A 20,895-nucleotide genomic window follows, 5' to 3' on the forward strand; every position below is an offset into this window, starting at 1 on the left:
TGGAAAGTCTACTGCCCCACAACCCGGTCTGGGGCCAGGCTCGTCGTGTGATTACTTGATCAATCAAGGCTGTTGCTTGGAGCTGCCTGGATGCCCTCGTATCCATTATAACCCGGCTGGTCCGCCACTTCCTGCCTGGCTTTCTCCTGAATCTCTTCATGTAAATGTTGAGGATCTGCAAATTTCCTTCACTATATTCCAGAATTAGTTAGTTACATTTTAAATTATGTGCATCATACTGATTTGCTACTTAAAATTAAGTCTTATGATGTCTCCTATGTTTAATAGTGTATTTCTTAATGTTGGTAAAATATAAGGAATTAATTTTACAGTATAATTAACTTCCTCGGGAAGGAAAATATTGAGGGCCTGTCCGGGAGTTGAACCCGGGACCTCCTGCACCCAAAGCAGGAATCATACCACTAGACCAACAGGCCGTGGATATTTGAGTTTAGTTATGTTATTTAAATAACCTTTTTAGAATTAAATATGCCTATTGAAAATTACCAGAGCCTGTCCGGGATTCGAGCCCGGGATGCGAGTATTTATTGCAGGCAATTTTTTTTCTTGAGCAAAGCATAGTTTTCAACATGCGATCAATCAACTGGAAACATTGCACACTTCCTTGTCGTTTGTTGTGAATCTGCCTTCCTGTATCCTCAATTTAATTACCTGTTCATACACTGTTGGTTTTTCTCCTGATGTGGCTGTGCAGCAATTTAGGTTGAGTCTTTGCCTTGCTTGCTATGTCATTTTCGAATTGCCCTTCTGCCTCTCTTCTCACCTTGACGTATTCATTTTTGTTACTCCGGTATCTTTCTCTGTTCTCAAGTGTCCTGTTATTTCTATAGTTTCTCCGCACTTTTGTATTCTGTTGCCTTGCTAGATAAGATCTCTAATTAATACATGGGATTCTCATTTGCATTTCGTTTTTTTTCCTTTCGGACCGGGGCAAACTTGTCTGCTGCCTATTTAAACTTCTTCGTGATGTAATCCATCGTATCTTGGGCTGTCATTCCCCTGAGATTTCCCATGTTATATCTGTTAGGAATTTTCTTATCTCCTAGTAGTTTCCCTTTTGGAATGCTGGCTTTTTGTTTTCAGGTCCCTTTCTTGAGTACATTTGGTTCTTCGACCAAATACTCAAACGTGATTACTCTGTGGTCGCTTATGCGTACTGGGGTCTCGAAACCTTTTTCTCTTCAGTCGGAGTCGTTCAGAGAAAAGACTAGGTCGAGTCTCGCTGATTATCGTTTCCTCTCATTCTTATGCGGCCTCTGACATGCTGGCTTAAAACGTTTTATCGCCACCTACAATAGTTTAGTTCTCCATGTTTCCTCACCTCCGTATGGTTTCTTGTTCTCCCAGTCTATCCTTCCATGATTGAAGTCCCCCATGATGATGATCCTCCCATTGTCATGGTGCCTGTAATGTAGTCTCTGGAGTGTGTGAATGTGTGTGTGCGTACTCACCTAGTTGTGCTTTCGGGGATTGAGCTCTGGCTCCTTGGTCCCGCTTCTCAACCGTCAATGAACTGATGTACAGATTCCTGAGCCTACTGGGCTCTTACACCTCTACATTTGAACATATCTACATGTGTGTGTGTGTGTGTGTGTGTGTGTGTGTGTGTGTGTGTGTGTGTGTGTGTGTGTGTGTGTGTGTGTGTGTGTTCACCTAGTTGTGTTTGCGAGGGCTGAGCTTTGTTCTTTCGGCCCGCCTCTCAGCTGTCAATCAACTGTTTACTAACTACTTTTTTTCTCCACACCATACACACACACACACCCCAGGAAGCAGCCCGTGACAGTTGACTAACTCCAAGGTACCTATTTACTGATAGGTAACATGGGCATTCAGGGTGAAAGAAACTTTGCCCATTTGTTTCTGCCTGGTGCGGGAATCGGACCCACGCCACAGAATTACGAGTCCTGTGCGCTATCCACCAGGCTACCAGGCCCCCTTAATGTGTGCGTGTGTGTGTGTGTGTATGTGTGTGTGTGTGTGTCTGTGTGTGTGTGTGTGTGTGTGTGTGTGTGTGTGTACTCACCTTATTGTGCTTGCGGGGGTGAGCTTTGGCTCTTTGGTCCCGCCTCTCAACTATCAATCAACTGGTGTACAGATTCCTGAGCCTACTGGGCTCTATCATATCTACATTTAAAGCTGTGTATGGAGTCAGCCTCCACCATATCTCTGCCTAATGCATTCCACCTGTTAACTACTCTGACACTGAAAAAGTTCTTTCAAACGTCCCTGTGGCTCATTTGGATACTCAGTTTCCACCTGTGTCCCCTTGTTCGCGTACCGCCAGTGTTGAATAGTTTATACTTGTCTACTCTGTCAATTCCCCCTGAGGATTTTGTAGGTGGTGATCATGTCTTCCCTCACTCTTCTGTCTTCCAGTGTCGTAAGGTGCATTTCCCGCAGCCTTTCCTCGTAACTCATGCTACTTAGATCTGGGACTAGTCTAGGGGCATACCCCTGAACTTTTTCCAGCTTCGTCTTGTGCTTGACAAGGTACGGGCTCCATGCTGGGGCCGCATACTCCAGGATTGGTCTTACGTATGTGGTGTACAAGATTCTGAACGATTCCTTACACAGGTTCCTGAAGGCTGTTCTGGTGTTAGACAGCCTCGCATATGCTGCAGACGTAATTCTTTTTATGTGGGCTTCAAGAGACAGGTTTGGTGAGATATCAATTCATAGATCTTTCAGTTTTTCCGTTGCATTAAGTACTTCATCTCCTATTGTGTATCTTGTGTCTGGCCTCCAGTTTCCACCGCCTAGTTTCATTACTTTGCATTTACTCAGGTTAAACTTTAGCAGCCATTTGTTGGACCATTCATTCAATCTGTCTAAGTCGTCCTGTAGCCTCCTATTATCATCCTCTGTTTCAATCCTCCTCATAATTTTTGCATCATCAGCAAACATGGAGAGACACGAATCTATACCCTCTGGGAGATCATTTACATATATCCGAAACCGTATAGGTTCAAGAACTGACCCCTGCGAGACTCCACTTGTAACGTCTCGCCAATCTGAGACCTCACCCCTCACACTGACTCGTTGTCTCCTGTTGCTTAGGTACTCCTTTATCCAACGGAGTACCTTCCCTTTCACTCCAGCCTGCATCTCCAGCTTTTTCACTAGCCTCTTATGTGATACTGTATCAAAGGCTTTTTGACAATCCAAAAATATGCAGTCTACCCACCCTCTTTCTTCCCTAATTTTTGCTGCCTGGTCGTAAAATTCAATTAGCCTGTGAGGCAGGACTTGCCATCCATGAACCCATGTTGATGCTGTGTTACAAAGTTCTTTCGCTACAGATGTTCCACTAGCTTTCTTTGCACAATCTTCTCCATCAGCTTGCATGGTATGAAGGTTATGGTCACTGGCCTGTAGTTCAGTGCCTCCTGGCTATTCCCTTTCTTGTATATTGGAACTACATTAGCTGCCTTCCAAATTTCCGGCAGTTCCCCTGTTGCCAGTAATTTGTTATACACTATGTAGAGTGGTAGGCACAGTCATTCTGCTCCTTTCCTTAGTATCCAAGGGGAGATTCCATATGGACCTATAGCCTTTGTCACATCCAACTCTAGTAAAGACTTCTTTATTTCTCCACTGGTAATCTTAAACTCTTCTAGTGGTTCCTGGTTAACTATTCCCTATCTTATCTCTGGAATCTCTCCTTGCTCTAAGTTGAAGACCTCCTGGAATTTCTTATTCAGTTCCTCACACACTTCCTTGTCGTTTGTAGTGAATCCTTCTGCCCCTATCCTTATATTCATTACCTGTTCCTTTGCTGTTTTTTCTCCTGATGTGGCTGTGAAGCAATTTAGGTTGAGTCTTTGCCTTGCTTGCGATGTCATTTTCGTATTGTCTTTCTACCTCTCTTCTCATCCTGACATATTCATTCCTGGCACTCTTTTATCTTTCTCTTCTCATAAGTGTCCTGTTATTCCTATAGATCCATGCCCTTTTATTTTGCTGCTTAGCTAGCCTACACCTCTGGTTAAACCATGGGATTCTCATCTTCATTTCATTGTTTTCCTTTCGGGCTGGGACAAACTTGTTTGCTGCTTCCTTGCACTTGTGCATGATGAAGTCCATCATGTCTTAGGCCGTCTTTCCCCTGAGCTTTGTTCCCCATGTTATATATGTTAAGAATTTTCTTAACTCCTCATAGTTTCCCTTTCGGAATGGCAGTTTTTTGTTTTCCGTACCCCTCCTCGAGTTCAGTAACCCTTCCTCAACCAGATACTCAAACATCAGTATACCGTGGTCGCTCATTCCTACTGGGGCCTCATAGCCGATTTCCCTTATGTCGGAGTCGTTCAGAGTGAAGACTAGGTCGAGTCTCGCTGGTTCATCGTTTCCTCTCATCCTAGTGGGTTCCCTGACATGTTGGCTGAGAAAGTTTCTTGTCGCCACCTCCATTAGTTAGGCTCTCCGTGTATCCTCTCCTCCATGTGGTTCCTTGTTCTCCCAGTCTATCCTTCCGTGATTGAAGTCTCCATGATGAGCAGATGGGATCTATTTCTACAGGCAGCAGAAACTGCCTTCTGAATTATAGTGTTAACAGTTATGTTGATGTTGTCATACTCTTGCCTTGGTCTTCTGTCATTTGGTGGAGGGTTATATATCACTGCTACTACTACTTTTGGTCCTCCCAATGTCATGGTGCCTGTTATGTTGTCTCTGAATCCCTCGCAGCCCAGGATGTCCATCTCCTTGAAGCTCCATTCCTTTCTCATTAGTAGGGCCACTCCACCTTCTCCCTGTCCTTCCCTCTCTTTCCTTATTACAGTGTAGTCCTGGGGAAACACCGCATTCATTATGATGCCTGAGAGTTTTGTTTCTGTGAGTTTGATGATATCTGGGTTCACTTCTTGTGTTCTTTCCCGTAGTTCACTTGCCTTGCTTGTGATCCCATCTATGTTCGAGTACATCACCCTGAAGCTGACTCTCTTCTGTCCTTTCTCAGATCCTATTGCTTCCCCTGAAGCAGGGAAACAGGGAGGGACCGGGATGGTGGGGCCTTTGAAGGGGGGACCTGGGGGTTCTGGGGTGTGCGGGGGCTGGGAGGATCTGGTACGGGGAGGGTGGTGTAGGAGGGAGGGCTTCGGGGGGGGGGGGGGAGAAAAGAGTGCTTGCGGGGTGGGTGAGTGGGGGAGGCTTGGGAGGATGAGAGGGGGAGGCTTTGGAGAGTGTGGCAGAAGGGGAGGCTTGGGGTGGTATGGGAGGGAAGAGGGCTTGGGGTAATTAGGGGGAATGGGGGGCATAAAAGGAAGGAGGGCTTGGGGGGAGGTTGTGGGATAGGGAGGGGCGAGGGGGGATGAGGAAAAAGGGAGGGCTGAGAAGAGTGGGGGAGAAGGGAGGGCACAGGATGGTGGAGGATACTGGAGGGTTAGGGGGGCAGGGGAGTATGGAGGGCTTGGGGATGGGGGAGATGGGAGGGGCATGGAGAATTAGGGAGGACTTGGGGGGCGGGGAGAAGGGAGATCATGGGGAGGGTGCCCAAGGTGGGCACCTCGGGCACCTGGGGTTGGGGCACGTAGAGCATCTATTGGGTTTAAGATGGGGGGGGGTCCTTCTGTGTGTGTGTGTGTGTGTGTGTGTACTCACCTATATGTACTCACCTATATGTGCTTGCAGGATCGAGCATTGACTCTTGGATCCCGCCTTTCTAGCTATCGGTTGTTTACAGCAATGACTCCTGTCCCATTTCCCTATCATACCTAGTTTTAAAAGTATGAATAGTATTTGCTTCCACAACCTGTTCCCCAAGTGCATTCCATTCCATACATTCCATTCCATGTGTCTGTGTGTGCGTGTGTGTGTGTGTGTGTGTGTGTGTGTGTGTACTCACCTAATTGTACTTACCTAATTGTGCTTGCGGGGATTGAGCTCTGGCTCTTTGGTCCCGCCTCTCAACCGTCAATCAACAGGTGTTCAGGTTCCTGAGCCAATTGGGCTCAATCATATCTACACTTGAAACTGTGTATGGAGTCAGCCTCCACCACATCTCTTCCTAATGCATTCCATTTGTCTCTGACTCTGACACTAAAAAAGTTCTTTCTAATATCTCTGTGGCTCTTTTGGGCACTCACTTTCCATCTGTGTTCCCTAGTGCGGGTGCCCTTTGTGTTAAATAGCCTGTCTTTATCTACCCTATCAATTCCCTATCAATTCCTGTGTGTGTGTGTGTGTGTGTGTGTGTGTGTGTGTGTGTGTGTGTGTGTGTGTGTGTGTGTGTGTGTGTGTGTGTGTGTGTGTGTGTGTGTGTGTGTACTCACCTATTTGTGCTTGCGGGGGGTTGAGCTTTGGCTCTTTGGCCCCGCCTCTCAAGCGTCAATCGACTGGTGTACAGATTCCTGAGCCTATTGGGCTCTATCATATCTACATTTAAAACTGTGTATGGAGTCAGCCTAAACCACATCACTTTCCAATGCAATCCACGTGTTAACTACTCTGACACTGAAAAAGTTCTTTCTAACGTCCCTATGGCTCATTTAGGTACTTAGTTTCCACCTGTGTCCCCTTGTTCGCGTACCACCAGTGTTGAATAGTTTATCCTTTTCTCCCCTGTCAATTTCCCCTGAAGATTTTGTAGGTTGTGATCATGTCTCCCCTTTCTCTTCTATTTTCCAGTGTCGTAAGGTGCATTTCCCCGCAACCTTTCCTCGTAACTCATGCCCCTTAGTTCTGGGACTAGTCTAGTGACATACCTCTGAACTTTTTTTGTCCATCTTCGTCTTGTGCTTGACAAGGTACGGGCTCCATGCTTGGGCCACATACTCCAGGATTGGTGATTGTCGTTTTAGGTATGTGTGTACTCACCTAGTTGTGCTTGCGGGGGTTGAGCTCTGGCTATTTGGTCCCGCCTCTCAACCGTCAATCAACAGGTGTACAGATTCCTGAGCCTATTGGGCTCTATCATATCTACACTTGAAACTGTCTATGGAGTCAGCCTCCACCACATTACTTCCTACCAACTGGTCTTCAGTTGCATTCCATTTGCCAACCACTCTGACACTAAAAAAGTTCTTTCCAATATCTCTGTGGCTCATTTGGGCACTCAGTTTCCACCTGTGTCCCCTAGTGCGTGTGCCCCTTGTGTTAAATAGCCTGTCTTTATCAACCCTGTCGATTCCCGTGAGAATCTTGAATCTGGTGATCATGTCCCCCCTAACTCTTCTGTCTTCCAACGAAGTGAGGTTTAATTCCCGTAGTCTCTCCTCGTAGCTCATACCTCTCAGCTCGGGTACTAGTCTGGTGGCAAACCTTTGAACCTTTTCCAGTTTAGTCTTATGTTTGACTAGATATGGACTCCATGCTGGAGCCGCATACTCCAGTATTGGTCTGACATATGTGGTATATAATGCTCTGAAAGATTCCTTACACAAGTTTCTAAAGGCCGTTCTTATGTTAGCCAACCTGGCATATTCTGCTGATGTTATCCTCTTGATATGAGCTTCAGGGGACAGGTCTGGCGTGATATCAACCCTCAGGTCTTTCTCTCTCTCTGACTCTTGAAGTATTTCATCTCCCAAATGATACCTTGTATCTGGTCTCCTGCTTCCTACCCCTATCTTCATTACATTACATTTGCTTGGGTTAAACTCTAACAGCCACTTGTTCGACCATTCCTGCAGCTTGTCCAGGTCTTCATGAAGCCTCAAGCTGTCCTCCTCTGTCTTAATCCTTCTCATAATTTTGGCGTCGTCAGCAAAATGTGTGTGTAAGTCTGTGTGTGTGTGTGTGATTACCTAAGTGTAATTACCTAAGTGTAGGTACAGGATGAGAGCTATGCTCATAGTGTGTCGTCTTCCCAGCACTCTTTTTCATATAACGCTTTGAAACTACTGGCAGTCTTGGCTTCCACCACTTCTCACCTAATTTATTCCAACCATCTACTACTCTGTTTGCAAAAGTGAATTTTCTAATATTTCTTCGGCATCTGTGTTTAGCTAGTTTAAATCTATGACCTCTTGTTCTTAAAGTTTCGGGTCTCAGGAAATCTTCCCTATCTATATAAATAAAAATGTAAATGATCGTTTCTTCAAAATCGCTAATCTCCGAAAGTTCTTCACCGATTGCTTTGAAATTTTCACACAACGTTCCATTCGCATCCGAGCGGGTTTATGTATACATACTATGTAGATGTCACGTCTGTGATGGCGAAAAAAAACATGCTTTTTGGAAAACTTTTTTTTTATGTGTTTTTCATGTGAGGGAAAACTTCGAAACCTCTTTACCGATTTCTTTGAAGTTTTGACACAACGTTGCATTCGCATAAGCGAGTATTTTTATATACTTATTATATACATGCTTCTCCAGTGACAGGAAGAAACGTTTTTTTTTAAAAACAGCGCCATCTGTTGCACATAATAGCAACACACGCTATACTGAATATGTTATGATTCCATTTCAATGTTTCTGATTGCACTGATAAATTGAATTTTCATAGATTTCGATTTATTTTCATTTTGATTTAATTATTTTGTGTGACACTGCGTTGAATTGAGCTGTGTTGTTGACCATTCCAATCCTTTCGTGAGTATAAGTATAAATGCCACACATGTGAAAGGTGTGGCATTTATATATATATTTTTTTAACTGCGCCATATGCTGTACGTAAGAGCAACACACGCTATACTAAATATGTTACAATTCCATTTCAATGTTTCCAGTTGCACTGATAAATGGAATATTCATAGATTTCGATTTATTTTCATTTTGATTTAATTATTTTGTGTGATAATGCCTTGGAATTGAACTGTGTTGTTTACCATACCGTTCATTTTGCGAGTAGAGTTTATTTTTGTATTTTTTCCTTTTTCTCATTTCTTATTTAAACTCTTCTTCTTATTTTTCAGTGATGGGAACATAAGGTTATTTGATGCTCACAATTTTCTGATGGGAACATAAGATCATTTGGGGATGCATCAGATGAAGGAGCGGGGAATGATGGGGAGGACGAAGGGACGTGAGTGGGGGAGGACGAGGGGACAGGGGAGGGGGTAATGGTGGGGAGGACGAGGGTACAGGGGAGTTGGGGATGGTGAGGACGAGGGGAGGGAGGAATTTATAATGGTGGGGAGAACAAGAGGACAGGGGAGTGGGGGATGGTGGAGAGGAAGAGGAGACATGGGAGGGGGGGAATGGTAGGGAGGTCGAGGGGACAGGAAAGTGGGAGATGACGGGGGAGGATGAGGGGATTGTGGAGTGGGGGAATGGAGGGGGAAGACTAGGGGACGGTGGAGTTTGAGATGGTGGGGAGAACAAGGGGACAGGTGAAGGGGCAATTGTGGGGAGGACGAGGGGGATGGGTGGAGTAGGGGATGGTTAGGAGGACGAGAGGGATGGGAGAGGGGGAATGGTGGGGAGGACTGGGGGACAAGGAAAGGTTGCTGTGGCTCAGCAACGCATGGCCGGGTACACCTAGTCCATAATAAAGTGAGTGTGTGTGTGTGTGTGTGTGTGTGTGTGTGTGTGTGTGTGTGTGTGTGTGTGTGTGTGTGTGTGTGTGTGTGTGTGTGTGTCTACATTAGCAAGCTATTAGCTCTTGGACCCCGCCTTTCTACCCTGTTTATATTTTCACTATTATGGATACTACATATAATTCTCTCTAACACATGCACACATTCCCAGGAAGCAGCCCGTAGCAGCTGCCTAACTCTCAGGTACCTATTTACTGCTAGGTCAACAAGTAGCATCAGAGTGAAAGAAACTCAGCCCATTTGTTTCTGCCTCTGCTGAGGATCGAGCTCGGGCCCTACGAACCACGACTCCAGAGCGCTGCTCACTTTGTGAGCAGCGCTCTTTCTTCCCTTTCTAATTAGGCTGCGATACTGAAACTTGACATAGTTGCAGCCTTTATCATTTACAACTATTCCACAAAGTTTGGTTGACATGGAACAACTTTTAATATTCTAAGTTATGCACCATGACGCCTGACAGCTGAGTGGACAGCGTTTCGGATTCGTAGTCCTGTGGTTCCGGGTTCGATCCCCGATGAAGGCGGAGACCAAATGGGTCAAAGTTTCTTTCAACCTGAAGCCCCTGATACGTAGCAGTAAATAGGTACCTGGGAGTTAGACAGCTGCTATGGGCTGCTTCCTGGGAATGTGTAACAAAAAGAAAGCCTGGTCAAGGTCCGGGCCGTGGGGACATTATTCCCCGAAATCATCTCAAGATAACCTCAAGATAACCCTTATGCCAGTAAGGCAAGATTTACCCCTCCTGGAACCCATGCTATCGATTTGTCACGAAGTCCCTTCTCTCCAGATGTGTTACTAAGTTTTTTTCTCACGATCTTCTCCATCACCTTGCATGGTATACAAGTTAAGGACACTGGCTTGTAGTTCACTGCCTCTTGTCTGTCACCCGTTTTGTATATGGGGGAATACATTAGCCGTCTTCCATATTTCTGGTAGGTTTCCCGTTTCTAGTGACCTACTATACACTATGGAGAGTGGCAAGCAAAATTTTTCTGCACACTCTTTCAATACCCATGGTGACATTCCACCTGGACCAGCAGCCTTTCTTACATCCAGATCCAACAGGTATCTCTTGACCCCATCTCTTGTAATTTCGAACCCTTCCAAGACCGCCTGGTTTACTGCCACCTCTCCTAGCCCAGTGATCTCACTTCCTTCCGTTGTAAAGACCTCCTGAAACCTCTTTGTTACGGACCCGAGCCCAGCGTCCGAGCACGGAGCTGTGACGACCACGCCATCTGTGGGCCAGCTCCCAAAACCCTCTCCAAATGGACAGCGCCATCTAGTGAGGACGAGATATACCGGCCACAGGGGCTGGTTTCCCGTCCTAATCAGCTCGTAACATAGCCGCTGCTGACCTCTAGTGAGGTGACGCTTAGACAGCAACGCCATCTATGAAGTGGATAGGTGGGCGTTTGTGTCTAAGCCTGTAAGTGAGGTGCCCTAGGATGTCCCTAGTACTGATGACGTGTCTGATTACAGAGTCGACCTGGGACTGCTGAATCGGACGGTGGATCATTCTACCCAAGGCAGCCGCAGTATCTTCACGCATTTGCTGCAGAAGCTGTGAGTCACCCCCCGGATGAACACTGTTGTGTTAGCCTGCCTGTGAGGTGGCAGGACCAGGGATTGTCGTACCCGGGGCTGACTGGCGGGGAAGACTAGCCACTGGGGTGTTGTGGTGCAGAGAGTGATCTGTGGAATCACACGAGGCTCCTGCCTAGGGCTCGCAACCCTAGTATCGGTCGTGGAGAGGCCTACGCAGCGTAGCTGATTGGAACCTGCCAGCTACAGGCTGGATTTGTGGGTGAAGGCCTCCACGACGGTGCACCCAGTGGGACCGTGATTTTGCTGACCTGTGGCTGGGGTAGACTCGTCTAGAGAATCTACGGATTCATCGTGAGGCCACAAGAAGAGGACCAAGGGCTAAGCATCGTTGAGCACCGTGGAACACTCTGCGTCTTCAGAGGAAGACCATATTGTACATTATGGTGTTTATACCCCCCGTGTGATAATTTATATATTTATTTATTGGTGATGGTAATTATATATTTAATTTAGAGAATTTGCATCCCTTCCCCTTTAATTTACTTGCGTTACGGAACACACCCCTTGAAAGCCACTACTAGCTTGGGGCCGGATACCCTAACTCTAATAACATCAGAGAAAGAACCCAGTTGCGACCCAATAGGGCCGTAACACTCTTGTTGAGTTCTTCACACACCTCATTGTCATTCTCTGTATACCTGCTCTCACTCATTCTAAGTTTCATCGCCAGTTCTTTCACTGTTGGTTTCCTCTTGATGTCACTGTGAAGAAGCTTTGGTTCGGTCTTTACGTTATTTGCTATATTATTTTCATAATTTTTATCTTCTCTTTTCATACTAACACACTCATTCCTGGTTCTCTGGTATCTCTCTCTGCTTTCTGGTGTTCTGTTATTTCTGAAGTTACTCTATGCCCATTTATTCAGTTCCTTTGCTTCCATACATGCCCTATTAAGCCATGGATTCTTTTGATTCTTAGAATTTTCGTTTTGGGCCGGGATAAACCTGTTAACTGCCTCCTAACACTTTTGGGTGACATAGTCCATCATGTCTTGTACAGACTTAGCTCTGAGTTCTGTGTCCCATGGTATATCCCTTAGGAAACTTCTTGTCTCCTCATAAATCCCCTTGCAGTATGCCAGCCTTTTGTTTCCTAGTTCTTTTTGGGGAAGATAAACCCTAGCTCTACCAGGTACTCAAAGATCAATACACTGTGATCACTCATTCCCAAGGGTGCTTCCAACTTAACTCCCCTTATATCTTACTCATTTAAGGGTAAATATCAGATCAAGCATGGCTGGTTAATCTTCCCCTCGCATTTTTGTCGGTCCCTTGATGTGTTGGCTTAGAATGTTTCTTTTTGCCACGTCCAGCAGCTTAGCTCTCCATGTGTCTGGTCCTCCATGTTGGTCTCTGTTCTCCCAATCTATCTTCCTGTGGTTGAAGTCTCTCATAATAAGTAATCCAGATTCATTCCTGCTAGAGACAGAAGCTGCTCTCCCAATTATGTTAATGGTGGCCATGGTGTTTCTATCATATTCCTTTCTGGGTCTTCTGTCATTTGGTGTTGGGTTATATATGACTATGACTAAAATTTTTGGGCCTCCAATTCCTATGGTACCTGTTATGTAGTGTTATGATCTCAGCCTACAGGAGAAACGAGTCTCCCTCCTTGAGAGTTATTCAGCAAGCCTGACCTAATTAGAAGGTCTAGCGAATATTGAAGTGATAACGCATATGTAAAATAGTTGCTTGGATATGTATAACAGTTTGAGATCATGGGCAATGAAGAAGAAAACAGATAAATGACTGGCGAGGAGATGTGGACATTTTGCTGGAGGCGTGAGGCTCGCTTCCGGAGGACCTTGACCTCACTTGAGTGCCAGACATCGCAGGGGGAAGCCGCGCTCCATTTGAGCTCCCGCCAGAAGGGAACCCCTAGTGATATATCTCGAAGAGAAGAGAAGTGTGTAGACGTGCCAGCCGTGGAACCGAGCTGGGAACGTTGTGGTATCAAGTCCTGGTCGACGAGCAGAGTTTAATAAGCTACTCAGAGGCATTTTCGTGGGCTGTGTGGAGCGCCCTGACCAGACGCCGTCAGAGGAAAAGCGCCCTCGATCAGTTAATCTGTGGTAAGCACGATATACGCCAGTTCATAGTGATCACTTGTAGTTGGTCGTGTGCCCAGCGACGGTAGCAATGTTTATTTATAAGTTAGACATGTTTTAATAAGGCAGAAAGCCTGAAATAGGAGAGTGAAGAGGGAGGAGCACGGAGCGACGTCCGCCCCCTCTGAGCGCTGGAGGACGACTGAGGGAGCCTGGCTCTTGACGGAGGAAGACCCTCCCAGCGAGTGAGGACCGCCGCCAGGCGAGGTGGAGTATGGACCCGCCCAAAACGGGGGAGTCCACTCTCACTGTATGTAGAGAACAGATAGAGGTTTGAGGCAAGCATATTGTGTGGTTATTTTTGTTTATGTGTTAAAGGGGAACATTTTATTGGAGTGTCGATGGGTTGCAGGTTTGTCTTTTTGGGGAAGAAGTTGCTGAGAACTTCGAAGCCAGCAGATGAAGTAGCTGATGAGACTCCAAGGTAGTGGAGCAGAGGACCTCGAGCTGTGAGGAGAAGCAGCAGTGAAGAGGAGTGTCACGTGCTTCTGTAGAGGTGGAGAAGCACCATAGTTGCTCGGGGAAACTTCATGGTGTAGCAGCCAAGAGAGCTGTGGAGGACCCCAGCAGAAGGGTGAAGCACCGTAGTTGCTCAAGGAAACTTCATGATAGCAGCCTGGAGGAGCTGCAGAGGATCCTGGTAGTGAAGCCCGGAAGAACCTAAGGATATTAGGGTAGTGAACTTCCAGAGGTGGAAGGGGAAGTTCTGGTGGATTACTTATAGGGAGTTGATAGTGTTTGGTTGTCATTAGCGTGCAAGACGCAGTGAGAGGTGAGTGACTGTTTGCATTCTTATGTCAAGGAGTGATTTATTCTGAAGCTTAGAGTTGCAGTCGTAGGCTTGATTACCTACAGATGTATGTGCTCGAGGACTGACAGTGATCGATTAATCATTGTTGTGTATCAATGAACATTTATACTGATATATGTTATTGCATTCAAATGCTGGTTTTCTATATATACATTATCTTGCTGAGAGTGCAACAGTGTATGTAGGCTTGACCAACTTGCGGAGGTTAATAGTATCAGCTGGTGAACCAGGAGATAGGATACCACTTGATAAGCTGATAATAGAGTTCTGATGGTGTTGGAGTGCAACCTGATTGTGATATTATAGAGTATAGGATTCATTATTATTATATGTGTGTATGTATCGTGTATGTGCTTTGTCCAGTAAATGTGTCACAATTTGCTGGTGTTTGCCCTTGTCCTAGTGAGGCTTCCCAGGAAGTAGTGAAGAAGGAGAGAGAGAGAGAAAGAACCAAGAACCACTGCTGTGGACAGGGTAAGAGGTAATACTAGTAAGTCATAGGGGATTGAGGAGATCATATCTCATAAGGAGAGAGTGGGGAGTCACAGCGGCTCGAGTGGGTGTGTGCACGTGACAACGAGGCTAAGTGTTGGAGCCGCATTCCCTAAACGTGTGACGTTGAGCCCCTCTCCAAGAGCCAGAAGCGCCAAGGGTGATCTCCTAGTATAAGCACTCTGCCGAGTTGTGGGTTGGGTTGTCCATAGAGAAGGATCGACGACGACAACACCAACCAACCCACGAGTCTATAATAGATTGGGGGCCTGTCCGGGAGAGTGAACTGACACACCCACACCCTGTCCAAGAGTGGATTTGTACACCCCTGCTGAGATAAACTGTGTGACCGCAGGTGTATATTCTCTCTCTTGGGAAGACTCACAGGACAAAGATGGATAAGGTGCAAGCGTTTGTGGAGTCAGGCAAGCCTGAGGACTTGGAAGGTTGCACGAGGGATCAATTGAAACAAATAGCAGAAAAATGTGGCCTTAGGTTGAAAGCATCTAAAGTAGCTGGGATGAAGGATGAGATCCTGAGGCAGTTAAGAGCCAAAAGTGAAGCGGCAGAGCAAGGAGCCCAAAAAGGAGCTGAAAGTGGAAAGGAGGATGATGGGCAGGATGAAGTGAGATCCCAGGGATCGAGTAGGAGCAGCAAGAGTAGCCGCAGTAGCAGGAGTAGCCGAAATAGGAGCTTGGAGAGATTCCAGTTAGAGCTCCAGATGCAGCAACAACGAGAGGACAAGGAGAGACAGTTCCAGCTGGAAAAGATGAAATTAGAACTCCAGATGAAAAATGAAGCAGAGAAGGAAAAAGAAAAAACCAGACTGGAAATAGAAAAAGAGAAAGCAAGACTAGAGGTGGAGAAAGAAAAAGAGAAAACCAGAGTAAGAGAACTGGAGTTGGAACAGGAGAAAGAAAAAGAGAAAACCAGAGTAAGAGAACTGGAGTTGGAACAGGAGAAAGAAAAAGAGAAAACCAGAGTAAGGGAACTGGAGTTGGAACAGGAGAAAGAAAAAGCCCAAGTCGAAAAAGAAAAAGAGAGAACAAAACAAATGCAGATAGAAGCGAATAGAACCTTGGCTGAGCAAAGGATTGAACATGGGTTGCCAGAGAGCACCACCCAGGTATCACACCCACCAGATGTTAGGGTTAGGGAGAAGGACATTCCCTTGTTTGTTCCCGAAGAGGCAGAGAGCTTTTTCGAGCACTTTGAAAAAGTAGCCAGTATCAAGGAGTGCCCACAGGAGGAATGGGCCCAGCTGGTCCAGTTAAGATTGACCGGTGCAGCCAGGGAGGCATACACCCAATTGTCACTGGAAGAGTGCCAGGATTATGCCACGGTAAAGAGCAGCATATTGCGCTCGTTTCAGTTAACCCCAGAAGCTTATAGAAAGCGTTTCAGAGAGATGGTGAAAGTTGGAGCATGTACGTTTGCTGAGACAGCAAGGGATCTGGAAAGACGATTCCAGAAGTGGATTGAGGCTGCTGGAGTTGGATCTTACGCTGACCTGAAGCAACTGATGGTCATGGAGAAGTTCTTGGAGAGGATGCATCCCGAAACAAAGTTCAAGATCCAAGAAGCAGGGATAAAGGAGGTGAAAGATGCCGCAGATAGGGCGGATATGATTACTGAAGCATACAAGAGCTTGAGGGAGAACAGAGTGAGAAGCGAGGCGAGACGCAGCAATGGCAGATCCAATGGAGTCTGGGGAGGAAGAAATTATGAGAGACCCAGAAGAGTCTGGGGTGAGAAAAATTTTGATAAATGGGCAGATAAAAGTAAGTACCCTAAAACTCAGAAGAGTAGGTCGCGCACTTCGTCTGAAAGTGAGGATGGAGGAGCCAAACGAGAAACTAATCGTTATCCAGGGAATCAAGAATCCAGTAAAGCTCCACAGAGTACGAGTAGTACGTCTGGCCCGAGGAACTCCAATACGAGTGGGCAGAGTCAGAGCTACTCTGGTACGTATAGGAGAGATTTTTCACAGATGAGATGTTACAATTGTAACGGATTGGGTCACGTGATGCGAGATTGTCGGCAGGGCAAGAGAGTTGTGACCCTGGCCATGTGTGACCCCCGAAGCAAATATATCAATGTGTTCCAAGACAAACCACAGAGAGCGAACTTAGTGAACGAGAGGTATAGGCCGTTCATGAGCAAAGGTTGGATCAGTGTAGGAGGCCAACCTGAGGTAGAAGTTGGTATCTTAAGAGATACCGGAGCTAATCAGAGCTTGATTGCGAGAAGCCTGATTGGGAATGATCGACGGTTAGCTGGCAGTGGGAAGATGAAAGTATATGGGTTATTGTCGGAGAGTGACATGCCCATTTGTACTGTCCAGCTAAGGTCGGAATATGTGTCGGCAGAGGTGATGTTGGGAGTATGCCCCGACATACCTATTCCAGGAGTCCAACTGATCCTAGGGAATGACTTGTGCGGGACAAAGGTGTTGACAAGAGTCATGGCGGAGACTGTGCCAGAGGAGTGCCCAGAAGGCCACGGCACGGGTGGGACACCTGAGAGTGTGAACCTGACTGACATCCGAGGAGATGCGTCAGGAGACCGCCAAGCCATTGAGTACCCTGTCTCGGTAGTGACGAAGGCAGAAGTGGCCGACGAGGAAGACACTGGAGAAGGTGAGACAGTGTCGATTCAGCCGGTGGAAGAGATCGATGTAGATATAGCACGGCTATTTGATGAAGGTCCAGCCCAGGAAAATGAAGTCTTGGTGAGGTCAAAAGTGAGGATGACCCAGCCGAAGAAGAATCATGTGAAGAGAGCGGACCTGAGTAGAGCCCAGACTGCTGAAATTAAGAGTCGGAAGGTGAATGCAACTGTGCTGAGTAGGAATGAGGAAAGATGTGGACATACTGAGGACGGAAATAGAGCGTCAAGTGGTCCACGAGCACAGAGGCATAGGGATAGTGGAGTTAAGTTGTTTGAGATGTCAAGAGTTGACATGTTTCACAGACAACGTGGAGGAGAGATAGTGAAGAAGAGTAATAACCGAGAAAATGAAAGGAGAAGAGACAGTATGTGTGGAGAGATGCTTACGAGCACTTTGGGAGAGGCAAAGCGACATGTATGGTCGAGTGCTGTTGGATGTAATACAGGGCCCGAAGAAACTTTTAGGGAACGAAGAAGAGTTGAAGGAGAAGAAATGGAGTGGTATAGAGGTGCGAAGTGTGGGAAGAGGATGATGATGCAAGCATGGAGGAATAGAAGAAAGCCGAGGACTCGATGGAGGTCAAACAAGACGATGTCTTGGACAAATGAGGAGACGAAAGGGAGGATAGTTGGTGAAGACGAGGGAGTGAAGTATGATGACAGGAGACGAAAGTATAACGGCAGTAGATGGAAGTGTGAAGACGACAGAGGAGGTACAGACAGTAGATGTCTGACTCTGGACGGGAAGAGAAGAAGACGAGGAAACGGAGGGTGGAGACAGTAAGTAGAGTGGACCAATGGATTGCAGGCGTCCACGGAGGACAGCCTATCCAAGAGGTGTCAGAGAAGTCAAATCGTTTGTGAGAAGATCATGTTTCTGGCACGTGGTGTGCCAGATGTTGCAAGGTGCAACGAATTAATTGTAGACTCCTAAGAGAGTATATGGGGTGAAGAACGAGACAGTGTAGTGGCGGATGTATTATCCCGAGCTTTGCCACTGGAATAACTCTCCAAAAATAAGGGGAGGGGAGTGTTATGATCTCAGCCTACAGGAGAAACGAGTCTCCCTCCTTGAGAGTTATTCAGCAAGCCTGACCTAATTAGAAGGTCTAGCGAATATTGAAGTGATAACGCATGTGTAAAATAGTTGCTTGGATATGTATAACAGTTTGAGATCATGGGCAATGAAGAAGAAAACAGATAAATGACTGGCGAGGAGATGTGGACATTTTGCTGGAGGCGTGAGGCTCGCTTCCGGAGGACCTTGACCTCACTTGAGTGCCAGACATCGCAGGGGGAAGCCGCGCTCCATTTGAGCTCCCGCCAGAAGGGAACCCCTAGTGATATATCTCGAAGAGAAGAGAAGTGTGTAGACGTGCCAGCCGTGGAACCGAGCTGGGAACGTTGTGGTATCAAGTCCTTGTCGACGAGCAGAGTTTAATAAGCTACTCAGAGGCATTTTCGTGGGCTGTGTGGAGCGCCCTGACCAGACGCCGTCAGAGGAAAAGCGCCCTCGATCAGTTAATCTGTGGTAAGCACGATATACGCCAGTTCATAGTGATCACTTGTAGTTGGTCGTGTGCCCAGCGACGGTAGCAATGTTTATTTATAAGTTAGACATGTTTTAATAAGGCAGAAAGCCTGAGATAGGAGAGTGAAGAGGGAGGAGCATGGAGCGACGTCCGCCCCCTCTGAGCGCTGGCGGACGACTGAGGGAGCCTGGCTCTTGACGGAGGAAGACCCTCCCAGCGAGTGAGGACCGCCGCCAGGCGAGGTGGAGTATGGACCCGCCCAAAACGGGGGAGTCCACTCTCACTGTATGTAGAGAACAGATAGAGGTTTGAGGCAAGCATATTGTGTGGTTATTTTTGTTTATGTGTTAAAGGGGAACATTTTATTGGAGTGTCGATGGGTTGCAGGTTTGTCTTTTTGGGGAAGAAGTTGCTGAGAACTTCGAAGCCAGCAGATGAAGTAGCTGATGAGACTCCAAGGTAGTGGAGCAGAGGACCTCGAGCTGTGAGGAGAAGCAGCAGTGAAGAGGAGTGTCACGTGCTTCTGTAGAGGTGGAGAAGCACCATAGTTGCTCGGGGAAACTTCATGGTGTAGCAGCCAAGAGAGCTGTGGAGAACCCCAGCAGAAGGGTGAAGCACCGTAGTTGCTCAAGGAAACTTCATGATAGCAGCCTGGAGGAGCTGCAGAGGATCCTGGTAGTGAAGCCCGGAAGAACCTAAGGATATTAGGGTAGTGAACTTCCAGAGGTGGAAGGGGAAGTTCTGGTGGATTACTTATAGGGAGTTGATAGTGTTTGGTTATCATTAGCGTGCAAGACGCAGTGAGAGGTGAGTGACTGTTTGCATTCTTATGTCAAGGAGTGATTTATTCTGAAGCTTAGAGTTGCAGTCGTAGGCTTGATTACCTACAGATGTATGTGCTCGAGGACTGACAGTGATCGATTAATCATTGTTGTGTATCAATGAACATTTATACTGATATATGTTATTGCATTCAAATGCTGGTTTTCTATATATACATTATCTTGCTGATAGTGCAACAGTGTATGTAGGCTTGACCAACTTGAGGAGGTTAATAGTATCAGGTGGTGAACCAGGAGATAGGATACCACTTGATAAGCTGATAATAGAGTTCTGATGGTGTTGGAGTGCAACCTGATTGTGATATTATAGAGTATAGGATTCATTATTATTATATGTGTGTATGTATCGTGTATGTGCTTTGTCCAGTAAATGTGTCACAATTTGCTGGTGTTTGCCCTTGTCCTAGTGAGGCTTCCCAGGAAGTAGTGAAGAAGGAGAGAGAGAGAGAAAGAACCAAGAACCACTGCTGTGGACAGGGTAAGAGGTAATACTAGTAAGTCATAGGGGATTGAGGAGATCATATCTCATAAGGAGAGAGTGGGGAGTCACAGCGGCTCGAGTGGGTGTGTGCACGTGACAACGAGGCTAAGTGTTGGAGCCGCATCCCCTAAACGTGTGACGTTGAGCCCCTCTCCAAGAGCCAGAAGTGCCAAGGGTGATCTCCTAGTATAAGCACTCTGCCGAGTTGTGGGTTGGGTTGTCCATAGAGAAGGATCGACGACGACAACACCAACCAACCCACGAGTCTATAATAGTAGTTACTGAAACCTTCACAGCCCTGAATAACCATCTCAAAATGCCAGCCTTTTCTTTCCAGTAGAGCTACACCACCACCTCCTCTTCCATCTCTCTCTTTCCTCACAACACAGTAGTCCTGTGGAAACACTGAATTTGTTATGGTTTTCGCTAGCTTTGTTTCTGTGAGTGCTATTATTTTTTGGGTTTCTTCTAGTGCCCATTCACCAGGTTCACTTGTTTAATTTGTAATCCCATCTATGTTAGTGTACATTACCTTGAGACTCACTTTCTTCTGTTCCTTCTCATGTCCCCATCTTTGTGAGCGTTCTGCTGAAAGGGAAAGCTGTTCCATAGGTATGAAGATTTGTGAGGTGGATAATAGGGTCTCAGAGAATTCTGGGGTGAGGAATGTGGGGTCAAGAGAAGGGGGAAACAGGGAGGGTATGAGATGAAGGGGTGTGGGGGACAGGAAGAGAAATGGGTGATGGGAGATATGGTAGGATTGGGGAATGGGTAGCAGGGTGGGTATTGGGTGAGGGATTGAGGGAGGGATGGCTGAGCATTTGAGTGGGGGCAGGGAGGGTTCAGGGTAGGGGG

At 46.6% G+C, this 20,895-nt stretch overlaps 1 non-coding gene across 1 annotated transcript; it reads right to left on the bottom strand.

Moving 5' to 3' along the window:
* Nucleotides 1–365: 365 nt before the first annotated feature.
* TRNAP-UGG (transfer RNA proline (anticodon UGG)) lies at nucleotides 366–437 on the bottom strand. The gene has a single exon. It is a non-coding gene; the product is annotated as a tRNA-Pro (tRNA).
* Between the last annotated feature and the right edge of the window lie 20,458 nt (nucleotides 438–20,895).

Source organism: Procambarus clarkii, chromosome 1 (assembly GCF_040958095.1).
Source record: "Procambarus clarkii isolate CNS0578487 chromosome 1, FALCON_Pclarkii_2.0, whole genome shotgun sequence".
NCBI classification, from domain to species: Eukaryota; Metazoa; Arthropoda; class Malacostraca; order Decapoda; family Cambaridae; genus Procambarus; species Procambarus clarkii.